The sequence below is a fragment of the Rhinoderma darwinii genome, chromosome 1 (assembly GCF_050947455.1).
Source record: "Rhinoderma darwinii isolate aRhiDar2 chromosome 1, aRhiDar2.hap1, whole genome shotgun sequence".
In the NCBI taxonomy this organism is placed as follows: Eukaryota; Metazoa; Chordata; class Amphibia; order Anura; family Rhinodermatidae; genus Rhinoderma; species Rhinoderma darwinii.
This window is the reverse complement of record NC_134687.1, coordinates 433,550,910-433,573,819: the sequence shown is the minus strand read 5'-3', so window position 1 is coordinate 433,573,819 and position 22,910 is coordinate 433,550,910.

Here is a 22,910-nt window from a genome sequence, read left to right as displayed (position 1 = left end):
TAAAAGTCCAGGTTTAATACACAAATAAGAGGTAACAATTTGTAGTGAGACACAGAGACATGGGCGGGAAACAATCCAAGTTCGGTACACAGAGAAGCGACAACAGTGTAGCATAAGGCAGCGATGTGGTTAGAAAACTATCCAAGTTCAGTATACAGATAAACAGCAACAGTTTGTGGTTTAAGGCAGAGGCATGGTCAGGAAACAATCCAAGTTCGGTACACAGATAACCGTCAATAGTTTGTAGCGTAAGGCAGCAATGATTTAGAGTAGCGGCAGGAAGATCAATAGTTTGGCAAACATAAGTGCAAAAGCTAGGCTTATATAGGAAGACAAAAGGGTGAGACTTATCAGGTAAACAAGGAAGAAATCACATGATCCACGAATTAAGAGAATCTAAACCATAGATTCAGTATTGGAGTTGTCCAGCAGCAGTAATGAAAAAAGCTACTACCTTGGACACAACAGTTTTTGGATTCAAATCCTAACACCCATCTACACTATAGTCATTTATGAAATACAGGTTGCTCTTTTCACATATTCAGACTGTTTTAAAATAAAAACTGTGTCACTGAGAAATTTCTAATCACCAGCAAAAAGCAAACTTGGAAGACTATTATTCTGATTTCATATTCCCTGTCACACATATTATGATAGAAGAATAAGTATATAGAGACTAGAGATGAGCGAACTTATCAAAAGTTCGGTTCGGCTAGTTCGCCGAATTTCACAAAAAAGTTCGGTTCGGACCGAACTAGTTCTGACCGAACCTGTCACTTACGTGCGCCGAGCATGCTACTGTCCGGGGTGCTGATAGAGTTAATGGGCTGCCCTAACTCTTTCAGCAACCTTGACAGTACATGCTCGGCGCGCGGAAAATACTATTTTAAATGTAATAAAAAAATAAAAATTATACGTTCGTACTTACTTTCCTCCTGTCCGGCCTCCAGCGATGACGTTTCATCCCTTTCGCCGCTGCAGCCAATCACAGGCTGTAGTGGCGGTCACGCACGTCAGGATGACGCTTCATCCCACGTGACCGCCTCTGCAGCCAATCACAGGCTGCAGCGGCGACATGGATGAAACGTCATCGCTGGAGGCCGGACAGGAGGAAAGTAAGTATGAACGTATTATTATTATTTTTTGGCATGTATGTATGTTGGCATGTATGTATGTATGTATGTATGTTGGCATGTATGTATGTTGTCATGTATGTATGTATGTATGTATGTATGTTGGCATGTATGTATGTTGTCATGTATGTATGTATGTATGTATGTATACCTGTGCATGTATGTTGGCATGTATGTATATATGTGCATGTTTGTATGTATATTTGCATGTATATATTTGCATGTATGTATGTATGTTTGCATGTGTGTATGTTTGCATGTATGTATTTTTGCATGTATGTTGTCATGTATGTATGTATGTATGTTGTCATGTATGTATATATGTGCATGTGTGTATGTATATTTGTATGTATGTATGTATGTTTGCATGTATGTGTGTTTGCATGAATGTATGTTTGCATGTATGTATGCATGTTTGTATGTATATTTGCATGTGTATATATATATGTATGTTGTCATGTATGTATATATGTGCATGTATGTTGGCATGTATGTATGTATATATGTGCATGTATGTATGTATGTTGTCATGTATGTATGTATATATGTGCATGTATGTTGGCATGTATGTATACATGTGCATGTTTGTATGTATATTTGCATGTATATATGTTTGCATGTGTGTATGTATGTTTGCATGTATGTATGTTTGCATGTATGTATGTATGTATGTTGTCATGTATGTTTGTATGTATGTTGTCATGTATGTATGTATATATGTGCATGTATGTATGTTTGCATGTTTTTATTTTTGCATGTATGTTTGCATGTATGTTTATATATATATGTGCATGTATGTAATTATGTTTGCATGTATTTATGTTTGCATGTATATTTGTGCATGCTTGTATATATGTATGTATGTATGTATCTTTGCATGTTTGTTTGTATGTATGTATGTTTTCATGTGTGTGTGTATGCATGTATGATAGTTTGCATGTATATATGTGTGTATGTTTGCATGTATGTATATTTGCATGTATATATGTGTATGCTTGTATATATGTATGTATGTTTGTATATATGTATGTATGGCCATGTATGATACTGTCTGCTGGCGCCCTGTATCTAAGTCAACTTCACGGCAGGCTTCTATACATGGTATAACAGTCAGTATCACACATTAAACTGAATCTAAGCCTACGACATGTTTTATTTCATTTTTTTTTTTTTTTACAGGTTTGGTGTTTGGACTACGTCGGTTTCGAGGACTACTTAGATGACGTTTTTTTTTTCTACAATAAAATGGTTAATGAGGGTTGTGTTGGGGGTGCTTTATTTCAATAAAATATTTTATCTATATCTTTGTCTTTTTCTTTTCAAATTTTATTATTACCACTTTAGTAATGGCCGCTGTCTGAGTGACAACATCCATTACTAATGCGAGGCTTAGTGTTAGCCGGTGCAGAGGCTAACACTAACCACCATTATTACCCCGGTACCCACCACCACCAGGGGTGCCGGGAAGAGCCAGGTACGATCCAGTACCCGACCATCTGTTGTGATGGTCGGGCTCTGGGGCGGCCGCAGGCTGGTATTATGAGGCTGGGAAGGGCCAAAAACAGTGGACCTTCCCACCCTTGTAATGCTAGGCTGCTGCTGCTGTGTTGTATCTGGCTGGTTATAAAAGTGGGGGGGACCCCACGTCATTTTTTTTAATTATTTATTTATTTACATTTTTTTTTTTTAAAAAGACATGGGGTTCCACCCAATTTATCATAACCAGCCACATACAACACAGTGTTATTAGCCTGGGAATGGACAAAACCAGTGGCCCTTCCCACCAATGTAATGCCAGACTGCTGCGGCCTTGTATATGGCTGGTTATTAAAAATGTGGGGGACCCGTCTATTGCTAAATTTGTTAAATTCAAAAAAAAAAACGACGTGGGGGTCCCCCCCATTTTTATAACCAGCCCGATACAACACAGCAGCAGCAGCCTAGCATTACAAGGGTGGGAAGGTCCACTGATTTTGGCCCTTCCCAGCCTCATAATACCAGCCTACGGCCGCCCCAGTACCCGACCATCACAACAGATGGTCGGGTACTGGATCGTACCAAGCTCTTCCCGGCACCCCTGGTGGTGGTGGGTACCGGGGTAATAATGGGTGGTTAGTGCTAGCCTCTGCACCGGCTAACACTAAGTACCGCCTTAATAATAGACGCTGTCAATCAGCCAACTGCCATTATCTAGGCACTAATAAAGTTTACAAAAAAACACAAAGACAATTCTTTTTTATTGAAATAAGAAATCCCCAACAAAACCCTCGTTAACCATTTTATTAAAATTTGAAAAAACGCAGATCTACGCAGTAGTCCAACGAATCGAAGATGTAGTCCAATCGGTACATCAAAATCTGCAACAACATAAAAAAACAGTTATCATAGTGAACAATACCAATACTTCTACTCACCTACACACATATATACACGCACACACAAACAAACAACCATACACAGACACACACACATATATACACAAACACAACAAGATATACACACACACACACACACACATACCCAAACACACATATATACACAAACACACACATACACAAACACGGTTTCTTTTAAATGCTGCTGGGGAACCCGCTCGATCCACTATATAAGGCTGCGCTACAGTGCAGCATTTAAAAGAAACAGGATCCTGACCTGTCCATAGAGTTTAAGGCAGCACAGAGTATTTCAGGAGATGAGCGTGCAGATTCAGTGCTGCTGCGAACTCTGCTCTTACCATTACGTAGCTCTCAGTCTGTTACCTCTCCTCCACTCCTGTCCTCCAGAACACCTTCACATGATTGGCAAGTCACCACGTAATGGTAAGAGCAGAGTTCACAGCAGCACAGAGTATTTCAGGAGATGAGCGTGCGGATCTTGTGCGGGGTGGTGACTTGCCAATCATGTGAAGGTGTTATTGAGGACAGGAGTGGAGGAGAGGTAACAGACTGAGCTACGTAATGGTAAGAGCAGAGTTCACAGCAGCACTGAATCTGCACGCTCCTCTCCTGAAATACTCTGTGCTGCTGTGAACTCTGTTCTTACCATTACGTAGCTCAGTCTGTTACATCTCCTCCACTCCTGTCCTCTATAACACGTTCACATGATTGGCAAGTCACCACCACGCACAAGATCCGCACGCTTATCTCCTGAAATACTCTGTGCTGCTGTGAACTCTGCTCTTACCATTACGTGGTGACTTGCCAATCATGTGAAGGTGTTCTGGAGGACAGGAGTGGAGGAGAGGTAACAGACTGAGAGCTACGTAATGGTAAGAGCAGAGTTCACAGCAGCACTGAATCTGCACGCTCATCTCCTGAAATACTCTGTGCTGCCTTAAACTCTGTGGACAGGTCAGGATCCTGTTTCTTTTAAATGCTGCACTGTAGCGTAGCCTTATATAGTGGATCGAGCGGGTTCCCTAGCAGCATTTAAAAGAAACAGGATCCTGACCTGTCCACAGAGTTTAAGGCAGCACAGATTATTTCAGGAGAAGAGCACGGGCAGCCGTTCGTTTTTCCGAGCCGTGCTCCCATTATGCACACGACCGTAAAAACACCCGTTATTGCGGGTCGTAATTACGACCCGCAATAACGGGCTCATAGACTTCTGTTACCCACGGGTACCTTTCCGTATTCTCACGGGAAGGTGCCCGTGCCGTTAAAAAAATAGAACATGTTCTATTTTTCTATTTTACGGGCCGTGCTGCTATAATTATAATGACAGCACGGTTCGCAAAAGCCGCCGGCTGCCCGTGGCCGGCCGGCCGTGCTCGTAGTTACGAGTCGTAATTACGAGCACGGCCCGTAAAATAAAAAAAATAGAACATGTTCTATCTTTTTAACGGCACGGGCACCTTCCCGTGAGAAAACGGGAAGGTACCCGTGGCTAACAGAAGTCTATGGGCCCGCTATTTCGGGTCGTAATTACGACCCGTGATAACGGGTGTTTTTATGGTCGTGTGCATGAGGCCCCGTAATGACGGGTGGCTACATGTGTGCACCCGTCATTACGGCAGCGTTGCTAGGCGACGTCAGTAAGGGTATGTGCACACACACTAATTACGTCCGTAATTGACGGACGTATTTCGGCCGCAAGTACCGGACCGAACACCCTGCAGGGAGCCGGGCTCCTAGCATCATATTTATGTACGATGCTAGGAGTCCCTGCCTCTCCGTGGAACTACTGTCCCGTACTGAAAACATGATTACAGTACGGGACAGTTGTCCTGCAGAGAGGCAGGGACTCCTAGCATCGTACATAACTATGATGCTAGGAGCCCGGCTCCCTGCACTGTGTTCGGTCCGGTACTTGCGGCCGAAATACGTCCGTCATTTACGGACGTAATTAGTGTGTGTGCACATACCCTAAATAGTCACTGTCCAGGGTGTTGAAAGAGTTAACTGATCGGCAGTAACTGTTTCAGTACCCTGGACAGTGACTACCGATCACAGTACCTGTAAAAAAAAAGACGTTCATACTTACCGAGAACTTTCTGCTTCCTCCAGTCCGGTCTCCTGGCCGTTGCCTTGGTGACGCGTCCCTCTCGACATCCGGCCCGACATTCCTTGATGACGATGCAGCCCATGTGAGCGCTGCAGCCAATCACAGGCTGCCGCGGCCTCTGCAGCCAATCACAGGCTGCAGAGGCCCGTGCAGCCAATCACAGGCTGCCGCGTCAGAAAAGGTCGGACTGGAGGAAGAAGAGGGACTCGTCACCAAGACAACGACCGGGTACGTATGAAATGCTTTTTATTTTATTTTTAATCAGCAGCCTCTTTTCTCTATCAGTGATTGATAGAGATAAGTGGCTGCCGATTTGTATAATGTTTTTGACCGGGTTCGGTCAAAACGGGTTCGGCCGAACCCGGTGAAGTTCGGATTCGCTGCGAACCGAACTTTACCGGAAGTTCGGACCGAAACCGGGTTCGGTTGTCCCGGTTCGCTCATCTCTAATAGAGACCATTCTGTTACTCAGCTATAGGAAGTGCAACCTTCTTATATACAGTGCCACTCGCTCGATCCACTATATAAGGCTGTGCCTCCATCCTCTTGTGCCCCAGTCACTTATTCCCAAGCACTGTAGTGCAGCCTTATATAGTGGATCGAGCGGGTTACCCAGCAACATTTAAAAGAAACAGGATCCTGACCTGTCCACAGAGTTTAAGGCAGCACAGAGTATTTCAGGAGATGAGCGTGCGGATCTTGTGCGGGGTGGTGACTTGCCAATCATGTGAAGGTGTTATTGAGGACAGGAGTGGAGGAGAGGTAACAGACTGAGAGCTTCGTAATGGTAAGAGCAGAGTTCACAGCAGCACAGAATATTTCAGGAGAGGAGCGTATGATTGGCTGCAGAGGCCGCTGCAGCCTGTGATTGGCTGCAGAGGCCGTGGCAGCCTGTGATTGGCTGCAGAGGCTGCTGCAGCCTGTGATTGGCTGCAGAGGCCGCGGCAGCTTGTGATTGGCTGCAGAGGCCGCGGCAGCCTGTGATTGGCTGCAGAGGCGGTCACGTGACGTGCGTGACTGCCACTACAGCCTGTGATTGGCTACAGCGAGCGGCGACATGGATGAAACATCATCGCTGGAGGCCGGACAGGAGGAATGTAAGTATGAACGTATTTATTATTTTTTTTTTATTACATTAAAATTGTATTTTCCACGCGCCGAGCATGGTACTGTCAAGGTTGCTGAAAGAGTTAGTGCAGCCCATTAACTCTTTCAGCACCCTGGACAGTACCATGCTCGGCGCATGGAAATTACAGGTTCGGTCAGAATCGAACTTTTTCGTGAAATTCGGCGAACTAGCCGAACCGAACTTTTCATAAGTTCGCTCATCTCTATACAGTGGCATTGCCCCATCGTAATTGAATTTCTAAAGATCAATGGGTCATCTAGTTAAAGAGGGCACCAATCATACAAACATCATACATACTTATTTAGCAAAATCATGCTGTTCTATATTTTAGGAAATACATTTCCTATGGAGCATGTCATCTACTTTATTCTAGGCATTATTTACACAGCTATATAGATGGTATTCTGCTCGCCACATGGCCTTTTAATATATTCAGAACTATAGCAAAGAGTTGAGTGCTTTCATAGGTATTTATAACTCCCATTGATTCTAATGATGAGGTTGCCTTTCATGCATGAGGGTGGAGGTTTAAGCTCTTCGATCCCAAGTAATATAACATAATGACTTGTTCAACTGACATGTTAGGACACCTCATTGTGGAATCACCATTTTAAACCTGGCTACAGGGTTCAATGATCTTCTATGCTGCATGTTGTCTGTGAAAATAAGGATGCCTCTCTAGCAACACTATATGGTGATAGTTCTATAACAATACTGCCCTTCCATAAAATGATCAGCTTTAAACGCCATTTCACAGCTCTGGACTAAGATGCATGCTGTAGTTCAGGACATGAGGTAGATAAAAAAAATGTACAAAGTTACTCAACTTTTTATGTACATTATGTCTACATTTTTAACAGTTAAAGCTTTGTTCACATCTGCGTCTGGGCTCCGTTCAGGCTCTCCGACAGAGCTCTCCGTCAGAACGGAGCGCTCACTGAAACAAACGGAAACCATAGGTTTCCGTTACCATCACTATTGATTTCAGACAGAGAGCACTGTCGGAATGCCTGAGCTGTGCCCTGACGCAGATGTGAACGAAGCCTTACACATAAATATACTTTAGAGCTTACCTTCTTTTACAATTTAAGAGCTATGTAGCTCAGTTTCTTTAGTATAGATGACTGTTCTTATCTATATCCTATTCCCCTACGTACATGCATTCACATTTCAGCGGCCTGTTCCCATCACTAAGGTCTTAATGACCATAATTCGAGTCCCTTAAACTGTAGATCAGTCCCTTAGTAACAGGCAGCTGAAATGTTACATGTGTGTAGGAGCCCAGTGGTAAGGTGCCTTGTACTGACTTAATATAGCCCTAGAGCCATATTTGCTGTAGGTGTTACTTCAGGATGCAACAATTTTTTTTAAAAATTTCATCACCGCATTCCAAGAACCAGAACTGTTTCATTTGTTTTTTTGGGACAATTACTGCTCCCCACGGAGTAATATTATGATGCAGTGTGGAAAGGGGTTGAAACCTTTTATACATTGAGAATTATGGGCGTGCTTAGATACGTGCACACAGCAAAATAACCTAGTTTATAAAAAAAAATAGCAATTTATTAAAATAATGTTTATAAGACAATTAATGATGTTGATGTCCATTGGAGCACAAATTACCCAAAAATTCTGTATTTCTATAATCCTACAATCCCTAAACATCAACCCAAAGGGGGGAATTATTACTGTAATTATATATTATATATAGAAGCTGAGGGTTTGATCAAGCTCTTCCCATAAATGAAATGCTGCTGCACACTTGGTGCTGACTAAATTATATTAATGTGGATTAATCCTGTATTCTGATTACAGCACTACAAGATAGGAGCTCATACATTAACCCCCTAGGTATCTTGTGAAATTAGCATGCAATCCACAACATATCATTGACCCAAAGCAGGTATAGTCTAGATAGCAAGGCACAGAAGGATTCTGTTATGTAATTGTGCTATGTTTTCTGGTCCATCTGGCACATAATAAGATGCAACCTTCCCTGAAACCCCCAGAAATAGCAGCTTTTGATTGACTTTTTAATTTTTGTGTTCAACTTTTTAATTATTTTCTAATAATTGGAATGCATGACTAATTGGGATTTAATAGATCTACACAACTTATCCTAGCCGCATGATGAAAAGTTATTTTAACTGACAGTGTGAGGCTATAACACCATCTGCAACAGACATCTGTGTGTTACTGCATGTTCTAAGTAAAACACAATGGAGGCAACGGATCATATACAGAAAGCCTCATCATAAGAACATAACTTGCTATTTCCCAGTGCAACAGAACACAGTTCTGTTATAGACAGAAATGAATATGTTAACTAACCGCCCATCACCTAAACCACACTGTACTAGATAAAGACTTGCCTACATTCAGGAGTACCGGGCGGAGGTTTAATACCCGACACAGCTCATGGACAAGAGTGGCATTGTTCTGAAAAAAGTAGAGCGATCCTTTTTATCTCATACAGTACAATGCTTAAATAGCATTATTACTGCAGTCACTCCTTTTAATCCCTAGAAATCCTTATGGCTGCCAAACAAAATCCGCTGCATCCACTGCAAGGTATCCAGTTGAAAACTCTCCCTCGCCCTGCCATGTGCCTATTTCCGTGCCTACGGGCCCTCATGCCATGTCAGGCCCCAGGACACTAGGTCTTTGTCGCGTCGTATACATGGTCCTGATGCTGGGCAGTGTCAGAACTTTGTACTCTGTTTCACATACAACATCCTGACGCTGCCAGGCATCAGGACCTTGTATGCATCATGGCACAGACCTGGTGCACCATGGCCTGATGTGGCAGGGGGGGCTTGTGTGTTGGGCAATGTAAAAAAGGGAAGTGAGGAGTGGTAAGTAAATGTTTTTTTATTTGGGGGGGAAACAGGAAAATTAATTCACTCACCAGATTTGACCACAAAATTCCACTTTGCCATTTAGATGCTGTATAGACTCAGCCCCTTCCAGTTAAAACCTCCCAGAGGAGTAGAAAATCTCAGTGCAGTCAGTATCTCATCTTTCCTCTGCTAAAATGAGCAAGTACAACTCTGTCCCTGTAAGGCTATGTTACATGATCAGGATTTGCACTAGGCAAATCCGCCACGGATTTTGAAATGAATCTGTCGTAAAAATCCACAGGCGGAACTGCATACAAATTATATACATTATATTTCAATGGCGCTACTCCACTTTTCAAAGCGGAATTCGTGCCAATAATGAACATGCTGTAGATTTTAAAATCTGTGGCGTGTTCATTATTCCAAGCAGATTTTTCCAGAGCATATGAGTGGGGCATAAAATGCATAATTCACCTGCATTTCTGAGGGAATGCTAGCTGTTTCTGACGGAATCAGAACAAGTAAACATGGCCTAATACTGAGGGAAATTCTCTGTTCTGCTTGAAAAAAATTCTTAGATTTTGAGCTACAATCACTTTATGAATTTTACTCAGAATGCCGTCCTCAGCCTATCAAGGAGCGCTGCTCCCATCCGAAGATACAGGGCTCATAGCTGAGCACTTCTTCATCTTCGTTTCAGCAGTGGTGGGGTTTTTAGCACTCGGACCACCCCAAATCAAACTGTTTGATATGTCTCATATTAAAAAAAAAATTAAGTTCATGCTACAAAATTACTTTTTTTTAATAAACACACAGGCATATTAGTCTCTGTACAACCTCTTAAATGTATAAAGCCGTAATACAGCACTTATAGCAGTCCATTGGGCTTTCCTGTATTCGTATACCTCCAATTTCATATGAGGGTTTACAGAGATTTATTTTGTCAGATTCCATGTATATCTTAGCATGCTCCATTGGATGTTGCATTTTGGAGGCACACCTGAGTAATACTGGGCCGTACAGAGGTTCCATATGATGGCACATGTAGTACCTACAGCTCCATAGCCATATTTAAAAAGAGATATTTCAAACTTTTTTATTATAATATACAAAAGCAAGTCATATAAAATATATTGCAGACATTTGTAATACACAGGACCATATTTCAGAAAAACGTTTCCTATTCTTGTTTTCTTTCAGCAGCCTTGAAATGAAATACAACATTGCCAAACAAGAGAAAAATTGTAGCATTTGTGATTTTTACGTTGACTATTTCAGGAAGATCAAGCAATAATAGTGTATATTGTGATGAATTCATGTCTGCACTGCTCTGCTGAGTTCAGTGTTCTATGTTGTTTGATGTATATCCTAAGTGCCCCATAACACTCTTTATTTCTGTGTCTTCCCATAGAACGCTTGTCACAAAGCAAAAAGCAATACCTGTTTCTAGTTTACTAAACTTTAAAGTTATTGTCAAACCATTTGTCATGCCCTCATACCAGGCAAAGAATAAAATCTGTATACAAAACCAATTTGGGAAAAAATATTACCTGTTAGCTATTCGTACACTAAATAATAATTAATAAAATCATGTCACTGGCCTTAACGGATATTTCTCAGAAGACAGTGCCCTTTTAATATTGCACTACAAGACCCTATAAAAGAGATAGTAGGTGCAAAAAAAGGAGCGGAAGCCCTCTTGGCCAATCAGATGCGACGAGATGGCTCATGTGTCATCCTTCTACCTACACAGGCTTAAACATATAAATCAAATTAGCATAATACAGTTAGGTCCAGAATTATTTGGACAGTGACACCATCTTCATGATTTGGGCTCTGCATGCCACCACATTGGATTTGAAATGAAACAACTGAGATGCAATTGAAGTGTAGACTTTCAGGTTTAATTCAAGGGGTCGAACAAAAATATCCTGTGAAACGTTTAGGAATTGCAACCATTTTTCTACACAGCCTCCTCATTTCAGGGGCTCAAAAGTAATTGGACAAATGAACATTACAATAAATAAAATGTTTTTTTTTATATTTTGTGGAGAATCCTTTGCAGGTAATGACTGCCTGAAGTCTGGAACCCATGGGCATCACCAAACACTGGGTTTCCTCCTTTGTGATCCTTTGCCAGGCCTTTACTGTAGCTGTTTTCAGTTGTTACTTGTTTGTGGGTCTTTCTGCCTTAAGTTTTATTTTAAGCAAGTGAAATGCATGCTCGATCAGGTTGAGATCTGGTGATTGACTTGGCCATTGCAGAATATTCCACTTATTTGCCTTAAAAAAACTCATGGGTTGCTTTTGCAGTATGTTTTGGGTCATTGTCCATCTGCCCTGTGAAGCAACGTCCAATCAACCTTGCTGCATTTGGTTGAATCTGAGCAGAAAGTATATCCCTGAACACTTCAGAATTCATCCGGCTGCTTCTGTCTTCAGTCACATCATCAATAAACACTAGTGACCCAGTGCCTTTGGCAGCCATGCATGCCCATGCCACCACACTGCCTCCACCATGTTTTATACAGGATGTGGTGTGCTTTGTATCATGAGCCGTTCCAAGCCTTCTCCATACTTTCTTCCTCCGATCATTCTGGTACAGGTTGATCTTAGTTTCATCTGTCCAAAGAATGCTGTTCCAGAACTGGGCTGGCTTATTTACATGTTGTTTGGCAAAGTCTAATCTGGCCTCTCTATTTTTGAGGCTGATTAATGGTTTGCACCTTGTGGTGAACCCTCTGTATTTGCTCTCATGAAGTCTTCTCTTTATGGTAAACTTAGAAACTGATACACCTACTTCCAGGAGAGTGTTCTTCACTTGGGTAGATGTTTTGAAGGGGTTTTTCTTCACCATGGAAAGGATTCTGGGATCATCCACCAATGTTGTCTTCTGTGGACCTCCAGGACTTTTGGAGTTCACGAGATCACCAGTGCGCTTTTTTTCAAGAAGGAACCAAACTGTTGATTTGGCCACTCCTAACATTTGTGCTATCTCTCTGATGGATTTCTTCATTTTTTTCAGCCTAGCGATGGTCTGTTTCACTTTCATTGAGAGTTCCTTTTACCTCATGTTGTGGATTCACAGCAACAGCTTCCAAATGCAAATGCCACACCTGAGATCAACTCCAGACCTTTTACCTGCTTAATTGATAATGGATTAAAGAGAGAATAGCCCATGCAGCACATTAAATAGTTTTAGAGATAATTGTCCAATTACCTTTGGTCCCTTAAAAAAGAGGCAGCTACAAATTAAAGAGCTGTAATTCCTAAACCCTTCCACAAATTAGGATGTGAATACCCTCAAATTAAAGCTGAGAGCCTGCACTTTAAGCCCATATTGATTATATAACTGTATATTGAATATGTTTTGGTAAACAACTAAATTGCCAAAACTTGTGTCACTGTCCAAATAATTCTGGACCTAACTGTAAAACGCCTCCATAATTTCAGAATCAAAGCACCTTTTAGTGAATACAGATGATCACCCTTTGTTAGAGTATATTATAGATACCCTAAATGTAAGCATTTTTTATTGGTGATGAGAAAGGAATCAGAAGACACCAGGCACCAAAACAAGTATGTAACAGCAATATCTAGACACAATAGCATTTTTTTTAAATGATTCCAATTGAAAAATTGTTCTGTTTTGCATGATCTAACACATCATTTTAATATTACTATAGAAAATATGTAAAAAGTGATTGTAAAATTCACAGGCAACTGTTAGGAATACCTCTGGTATGCTCTAATAGGGATTTACACAGTATAGCCATGGATGCCTTTGTTAAATGCATGGCATTGGGCATTAAAAGCTAGCTCTCAGGGAGGGAATGAGTTAAAAATAACCTGTCTGCTTCCATAATATGTCTGTTTTAGTAAATACTTGCATTCCCCATAAAATAACAATTCTGGAGAATATTTTCTCAAAGGTTATATACACCTTTGAAAACGTGTGTGTGTGTATATATATGTGTGTGTGTGTGTATATATATATATATATATATATATATGTATATATATATAAATATATACATATATATATATATATATATATATATATATATATATATATATATATATATATATATATATTTCTTCCCTCAAGAAAGGTGGGGTGCTTGCAATCCTTTGTTTTCCATGCTCTGTATTTTGCATGCTTTCCATGCTCAGATGTAGCGGTCATATCACGTTTTGTGGCTGTATATACCGTAAAACGATAGAAAACTGTGTGCTTTATGTAAAACTGGGGCATTTTGCTGCAATTTTGCAGCATTCACAATGAAATAAAAACCCACAACATGACTGCTATGTCTGAATATACCATAAAACAATCAGTTTATCCTGTGAGTAAAGATATTATAGAGTATTTCTTATACACTGCAGGGAGAAGTGTCAGCTCTAGGCATGAGCGGAGGCTGCAGGGCGGGGGGGGGGGGGCTCATATTAAAAAAAATGGTATGGGGTCCAGCACTATTTAGTTACACCCCCGTTCATGCCCCTTTGCCAAGGGAAATGTTAATACTGAATTGTTAATTTATTTTTACCTTTCCAGGAGGAGTGGCACACTAAGGCTGGGTTCACACGAGCACATTAACGTCCGTAATGGGCGGACGTATTTCGGCCGGAAGTCCCGGACCGAACTCAGTGCAGGGAGCCGGGCTCCTAGCATCATATTTATGTACGATGCTAGGAGTCCCTGCCTCTCCGTGGAACTACTGTCCCGTACTGAAAACATGATTACAGTACGGGACAGTTGTCCTGCAGAGAGTCAGGGACTCCTAGCATCGTACATAACTATGATGCTAGGAGCCCGGCTCCCTGCACTGAGTTCGGTCCGGGACTTCCGGCCGAAATACGTCCGTCCTTTACGAACGTTAATGTGCTCGTGTGAACCCAGCCTAAGAAATAGATACTGAATAATTCGGAAACTGATAAATGGAATATTTAACTACTTGACAGAAGAGCGCAAGTCAAGTTCTTCTATTTACTTCTACACTACAGTATAACTATTTAATACCTGGAATATTTACATTTAGTATCCACAACATTTCATAAATGGAAAGAAAATATTTTATTTCTTGTATATATGTGTTTAATCATTTGTTTAATTTAATGTCTCAGCGTGAAAAAATAAAATGTACATTTTCACAATTTTTTCATTTAATCTCATAGCCGTGTTTCAATGCAATCTTACTCCCCCTAATCTAGGATAAGTCTTTACATACTTTTATATAATAAAACAAGCAGGTTGGATAATTAAGCTTTTAACTACTGTATGTACAAGCCATGAATTCAGAGCCAATGCTTCATTAACTTCTTATTCTGCACTTATATACTCTATTCTCACACCTAACCATTTGTATTGTGCTGAGATTCAAGGAACATTTTCTGCTCCTGAAGAAAAAAAAATGCTGTATATTCTGATGGCAGAGATGTATATTTTTTATCTTTTGTTTTTTTGTGTTTTGTTTTTTTATCACCCGTTATCTATTCGATTTGTCTGGCCTGAATCAATTTAGAGGTCTAGTGTCTGACTCCATTTAGGGGCCTGGACTGGGGTCTGAATAAATTAAGGGGTCTGCTCTGGGGTCTGAATTAATTTAAAGGTCTGCTCTGGGATCTGAATTAATTTAGGCGTCTGGTCTGAGGTCTAAATTTGTGTTGCTAGAAAGGGTGGGGATGGGCTGATAAAGTGAGGGCCAAAGATGTCTGGGAAGCAAACTCTGCAGTTGTCAGGAGAAGGCGTCATAAAGTCGTGGCCAGAAGGAGAAGAAAAGGAAAGTGAATGACTCCAATCAGAGAAGACGTCACATGTGAGTCACTGGTTTTAATTGTTATTTAACTGTGTCTGATCTTGTACTTATGTTATGTTCATATTTGTTTTATATGTGGTGTCCCCATATTTTTTTCAATAAATCATTAACCACAATAAACTAGTTTCTACATTTATTGATAATACTGGATACATAATTTTTCCATTCCAAACTAAACTGTAGTCTTCAGTGTAAATTTCACAGAAACAGAGTGATAAACAATACATCAATAGTAATAACTCCTTTACTGACAGGCAGCTAATGTAAATAGGGTTGCATTTATTCTGACTGCTGCAATACTGTGCAAAGTAGTTTAGATAGACCCATAAAAGACACTCAACTTCATACACTCTGACACTTCTTCTATTACTTTTCTTTAGACCAGAATACTTCAGAAAATCGAATTATTGCATCAGAATGTATTAGTGTGTGATTGATTTATAGATAGGGTATTACAAAGAATTTGTGGCATGGTTAGTTTTTAGATTACTCATTCTATATCATTAAAATATTACTTACTTTGAAGTCCAGAGAGGTACATTGAAGTATGATTATTTAAATAATTGCACTTGCATACGATATCTAAGAATCCATGAATTCCTTTACTATATACCATCTACAAAGGTTTAATGGTTTATTGGTTATAAAGTGGGCTGCTGCTAGGAACACAGTGAAACCAGGATTTGGTGTGGGAGTTAAAAACAGATTTTCAATCAATAAATCCACAACTGATTTTACCTTAATTTCTACCACAAATGATTCATTAGCTATGTTTTTCTTTAGGATTTAGGAAATTTAGGATTTAAATAATGTCTAATGGTGACTTTTTTTTAAATAAAGATATCAATCAGATGACTAAATCTGTAAATTCGCTTTGCCAACAATTTGACGATGAGCAAATTTCCAATTACAGAGTAATTTTCCTTCCTTCCATATAAGAAAATAAAGGTTGAAATATCAATCTGTAGTATGAAATTTGGCCTTCTTATTGACATTGTCAAATTATCAAAGATTTGGTCTGTACTGACCCTATTGACACAAATGTTCACTTGTACCATTTCGTGACATTGCATTCAAAAGTGAATTTAATAATATCTATTTTGTTAAGTGAACAGGACTTTCTTCTTGGTGACATCATGTACAATACTTGACCATTTTTGTCAAATAGTTAAAATGAAAATAAAATAAAAGTAAGAATGAAAATTATTTTAATCATATAGTATTTGCATGAAGCTTGTATATTCGCCCTATGTATACTGCATATTTGTGCGGCATAATCAGGTTCTCTCACTCAAGTATACTTAGGTTTATTGGCTTCTCAACTGACCCCAGCAAGTGTGTGTTTATGTGTGTATACTGGGAGACTTTCAGAAGCGCATACAAATATATCAGAAATTACTGTTATTAGATGCCCTCTTTCCATCAAGTCATTTTATAAAAATTCTGCCCTTATAAGCTACTCCGGTACAATGGAGCAAGATTTCAGGATGGGATTACATGGTGCTCATGTATGGCCAATTCGAAATTGTCTGTTCTCAGCTACTCTACCAAGTTCCATAGTATTTCTAGAAAACATGTCAGCACAAGAATTGTTCTTTAGAAGTATTATGGTTTCAGTTGCCGGGAGAATGCTATGTGCCCAAATTAATGATCACATTTTGTTAGAGGAAGAATAATACTCTAGGACTGTTTTTTTTTTTACAGCTTATGGTTAGAAGAAAAGGGTGATCTCACTGTTACAGCATACAATAGAAGACTGGAGAATTGCTTTCTTTTAACTTGCTGCCAAACATTTGGGGAAGACATTTTCCTGTTTCAGCATGATTATGTCCCTAGACACAAAGCAAGGTGCATACTGTAAAATATGGTTTACTGACTTTAGTGTAGAAGAACTTGACTGACATTGTAAAGGATCTGCCAGGCACTACGTCTGGGTATACTCCCAGGATTAATCAGTCGACACCTGAGGCCAGACCTCTGAGACTGACACCTGCTCCCACCGATCAGGGTGGCAGGCTCAGGAGTGGGAGAGCCTATCGCGGCCTGGTCAGTCAGAGTTAGCTCCGCCCCCTGTCCATTTATACCTGCCGTTTTCTTTTCCTCCTTGCTTGTTGTTCTTCTTGGATTCCTGGCCCCACTGCTGCCTTGCTCCAGCCTGCTTCTGCCGTGCTTCTGCCTTGCTTCAGTTCCGTTTATCCTGCGTTGCTCTACCCCTGGCTTGCTTCTGCTCCGTGCTCCCGTTTGTATACTCCACTACTTCCTGATCCTGACTGGCTCATTCACCGCTCCGTTTCCTCGCGGCGTTCCGTGGGCTACTGTATTCCCTTGCGTGTTCCCTGTTTGTACTCCCTTGCACTTAGACAGCGTAGGGACCGCCGCCAAGTTGTACCCCGTCGCCTAGGGCGGGTCGTTGCAAGTAGGCAGGGACAGGGCGGTGGGTAGATTAGGGCTCACTTGTTCCCTTCACCTCCTTCCTGCCATTACATAATAACAAGCCCTTACCTAGTCTACCATTGCTTCTACGCTGATGCTATCATGGACCCCCTTGAGACCCTGACCCAGCAGATGCAGGGCCTCTCCCTACAGGTCCAGGCCCTGGCTCAGAGGGTCAATCAGTCTGACGCTGCCTTTGTAGTACCCCTCACCTCACCTTTAGAACCCAACCTCAAGTTACCTGACCGGTTCTCAGGGGACCGTAAGACTTTTCTCTCCTTCCGGGAGAGTTGCAGACTTTATTTCCGCCTAAGACCTCACTCCTCAGGTTCCGAGAACCAGCGGGTGGGTATCATTATATCCCGACTCCAGGAAGGGCCCCAAGAGTGGGCCTTCTCCTTGGCTCCTGACGCCCCTGAACTTTCCTCCGTTGATCGGTTTTTCTCTGCCCTCGGTCTCATTTACGACGAGACTGACAGGACTGCCTTAGCCGAGAGTCAGCTGGTGACCTTACGTCAGGGTAGGAGACCTGTTGAGGAATACTGTTCTGATTTTAGAAAGTGGTGCGTAGCTTCTCGGTGGAACGACCCGGCCCTAAAGTGCCAGTTTAGGTTAGGATTATCTGACGCCCTGAAGGATCTGCTGGTTAGCTACCCCTCTTCTGACTCCCTAGACCAGGTTATGGCCCTAGCAGTACGACTTGACCGACGTCTCAGGGAGCGTCAGCTTGAACGTTTCAATGTTTTCCCCTCTGACTGCCCTGCGATTCCCCCCGAGGTCCCGTCTCCTCGCTCTTCCACGGAGGACTCGGAGGTACCTATGCAACTCGGGGCCTCCATGTCCCCTCGACAACGTAGAGAGTTTCGCAGGAAGAATGGTCTCTGCTTCTATTGTGGGGACGACAAGCATCTACTGAACACCTGTCCCAGGCGCAAGAATAAGCAGCCGGAAAACTTCCGCGCCTAAGTGATCATCGGGGAGGTCACTTGGGCGCACAGGTATTTCCCGTTAATACTAAACGCAATAAGATTTTGCTTCCCTTTCAGGTCTCGTTTGCTGGCCGGTCTGCCACTGGCAGTGCCTTCGTGGATTTGGGCTCATCTGCTAATATCATGTCTGTGGAATTTGCTATGTCTCTAAAAATGCCTTTTATTGATTTACCTTATCCTATCCCGGTAGTGGGTATCGACTCCACTCCTCTTGCTAATGGTTATTTTACTCAGCATACTCCTGTTTTTGAACTCCGTGTTGGCTCCATGCATTTGGAGCAGTGCTCTGTACTGGTGATGCAGGGATTATCGTCCGATCTGGTATTAGGTCTTCCCTGGTTGCAGCTGCATAATCCCACGTTTGATTGGAATACTGGGGATCTCACCAAATGGGGTAGTGATTGCCTGATGTCATGTCTTTCGGTTAACTCTATTTCTCCCCGGGAGGAGGTAAACACGCTTCCTGAGTTTGTTCAGGACTTCGCTGATGTGTTTTCTAAGGAGGCCTCCGAGGTGTTGCCCCCTCATAGAGATTACGATTGCGCCATCGATTTGGTGCCTGGTGCCAAGCTTCCTAAGGGGAGGATATTTAATCTTTCATGTCCTGAACGTAAAGCTATGAGGGAGTATATCCAAGAATGCCTGGCCAAGGGTTTCATTCGCCCCTCGACTTCTCCTGTAGGTGCTGGCTTCTTCTTCGTGGGGAAGAAGGATGGTGGTCTTAGGCCGTGCATTGATTATCGGAACTTGAATAAGGTCACAGTAAGGAACCAGTATCCCCTTCCTTTGATTCCGGATCTTTTTAATCAGGTTCAGGGGGCCCAATGGTTCTCTAAGTTCGATCTACGGGGGGCATATAACCTTATCCGCATCAAAGAGGGGGATGAGTGGAAAACTGCGTTCAACACGCCCGAAGGTCATTTCGAATACCTAGTCATGCCCTTTGGGTTGTGTAATGCCCCTGCCGTCTTCCAGAATTTTATTAATGAAATTCTGAGAGATTACCTGGGTAATTTTCTTGTAGTGTACCTTGATGACATACTGGTGTTTTCCAAGGACTGGTCCTCGCACGTGGAGCATGTCAGGAAGGTCCACCAGGTCCTTCGGGAAAATAATCTGTTTGCGAAGACCGAAAAATGTGTGTTTGGGGTACAGGAGATACCATTTTTAGGTCAAATCCTCACTCCTCATGAATTCCGCATGGACCCTGCCAAGGTTCAGGCTGTGGCGGAATGGGTCCAACCTGCCTCCCTGAAGGTGCTACAGTGTTTTTTGGGGTTCGCTAACTATTACAGGAGATTTATTGCCAACTTCTCGGTCGTCGCTAAGCCTCTTACGGACCTCTCTCGCAAGGGTGCTGATGTCCTCCATTGGCCCCCTGAGGCCGTCCAGGCTTTTGAGACCCTCAAGAAGTGCTTTATCTCGGCCCCCGTGCTGGTTCAGCCCAACCAAAGGGAGCAATTTATTGTGGAGGTTGACGCGTCCGAGGTGGGAGTGGGGGCCGTCTTGTCCCAGGGTACCAGCTCCCTCACCCATCTCCGCCCCTGTGCTTACTTCTCTAGGAAGTTTTCGCCCACGGAGTGTAACTATGATATTGGCAACCGCAAACTTTTAGCCATTAAATGGGCTTTTGAAGAGTGGCGTCACTTCTTGGAGGGGGCCAGACACCAGGTAACGGTCCTTACTGACCACAAGAATCTGGTTTTCCTAGAATCTGCCCGGAGGCTTAATCCTAGACAAGCTCGTTGGGCACTATTCTTTACCAGATTTAATTTCTTGGTTACCTATAGGGCTGGGTCCAAAAATATTAAGGCTGATGCACTGTCACGTAGTTTCATGGCTAATCCTCCTTCTGAGAAGGATCCTGCTTGTATTTTACCCCCTGGTATAATTGTTTCTGCCACTGATTCTGACTTAGCCTCTGACATCGCGGCTGATCAAGGTTCAGCTCCCGGGAACCTCCCTGGGGACAAACTGTTTGTCCCCCTGCAATACCGGCTAAGGGTACTCAGGGAAAACCATGACTCCGCTCTATCTGGTCATCCTGGCATCTTGGGTACCAAACTCCTCATTACCAGAAACTTTTGGTGGCCTGGGTTGCCTAAAGACGTTAAGGCTTACGTCGCCGCTTGTGAGGTCTGTGCTAGGTCCAAGACCCCTAGGTCCCGACCTGCGGGCTTACTACGTTCTTGCCCATTCCCCAGAGACCTTGGACCCATATCTCCATGGATTTTATCACCGATTTGCCTCCATCTCAGGGCAAGTCGGTGGTGTGGGTGGTAGTAGACCGCTTCAGCAAGATGTGCCACTTTGTGCCCCTTAAGAAACTACCTAACGCCAAGACGTTAGCTTCTTTGTTTGTGAAACACATTCTGCGTCTCCATGGGGCCCCAGTCAATATCGTTTCGGACAGAGGGGTACAATTTGTTTCCTTATTTTGGAGAGCTTTTTGTAAAAAGTTGGAGATTGATCTATCCTTCTCCTCCGCCTTCCATCCCGAAACTAATGGCCAAACGGAAAGGACTAACCAATCCCTGGAACAATATTTAAGGTGTTTCATTTCTGACTGTCAATTTGATTGGGTCTCATTCCTTCCCCTCGCCGAATTTTCCCTGAATAACCGGGTCAGTAACTCGTCAGGGGTCTTCCCGTTTTTCTGTAATTTCGGGTTTAATCCTAGGTTCTCCTCCGTTTCCCCTGGTTGTTCCAATAATCCCGAGGTAGAGGACGTTCATCGGGAACTGTGCACAGTCTGGGCCCAGGTTCAGAAGAACCTAGAGGCGTCCCAGAGCGTACAAAAGATTCAGGCTGATTGTAGACGTTCTGCTAACCCCCGGTTTGTCGTCGGGGATCTGGTGTGGTTGTCGTCGAGGAACTTGCGCCTTAAGGTCCCGTCCAGGAAGTTTGCTCCCCGATTTATTGGACCTTATAAGGTCATTGAAGTCCTCAACCCTGTATCCTTCCGTCTGGAGCTGCCCCCATCCTTTCGCATACACGACGTCTTCCATGCCTCCCTCCTGAAACGCTGCTCCCCGTCCTGGTCCCCCTCGAGGAAACCTCCCGTTCCCGTTCTCACCCCTGAGGGGGTGGAATTCGAGGTGGCCAAGATTGTGGACAGTAGGATGATCCAGGGCTCCCTCCAGTACCTGGTCCATTGGAGAGGATACGGGCCGGAGGAGAGGACTTGGGTACCTGCTCGAGATGTTCACGCTGGGGTATTGATCAGGAGGTTCCACCTTCTCTTCCCCACTAAACCGGGTCCTCTTAGTAAGGGTCCGGTGGCCCCTCATAAAAGGGGGAGTACTGTAAAGGATCTGCCAGGCACTACGTCTGGGTATACTCCCAGGATTAATCAGTCGACACCTGAGGCCAGACCTCTGAGACTGACACCTGCTCCCACCAATCAGGGTGGCAGGCTCAGGAGTTGGAGAGCCTATCGCGGCCTGGTCAGTCAGAGTTAGCTCCGCCCCCTGTCCATTTATACCTGCCGTTTTCTCTTCCTCCTTGCTTGTTGTTCTTCTTGGATTCCTGGCCCCACTGCTGCCTTGCTCCAGCCTGCTTCTGCCGTGCTTCTGCCTTGCTTCAGTTCCGTTTATCCTGCGTTGCTCTGCCCCTGGCTTGCTTCTGCTCCGTGCTCCCGTTTGTATACTCCACTACTTCCTGATCCTGACTGGCTCATTCACCGCTCCGTTTCCTCGCGGCGTTCCATGGGCTACTGTATTCCCTTGCGTGTTCCCTGTTTGTACTCCCTTGCACTTAGACAGCGTAGGGACCGCCGCCAAGTTGTACCCCGTCGCCTAGGGCGGGTCGTTGCAAGTAGGCAGGGACAGGGCGGTGGGTAGATTAGGGCTCACTTGTTCCCTTCACCTCCTTCCTGCCATTACAGACATGCCCACAGCTCTGACCGCACCCTACTAAAACTGGAAAATAGACTGCAACCCAAGCCTTATACCCAAACATCAATACACAATTGGAAATCTGTACAGATATTTATTCATTTATATACTTTCCATAGAAGTTTTGGCTACTTCATGCTTTTTCAATTTATTTAATATAAATAATTAGAA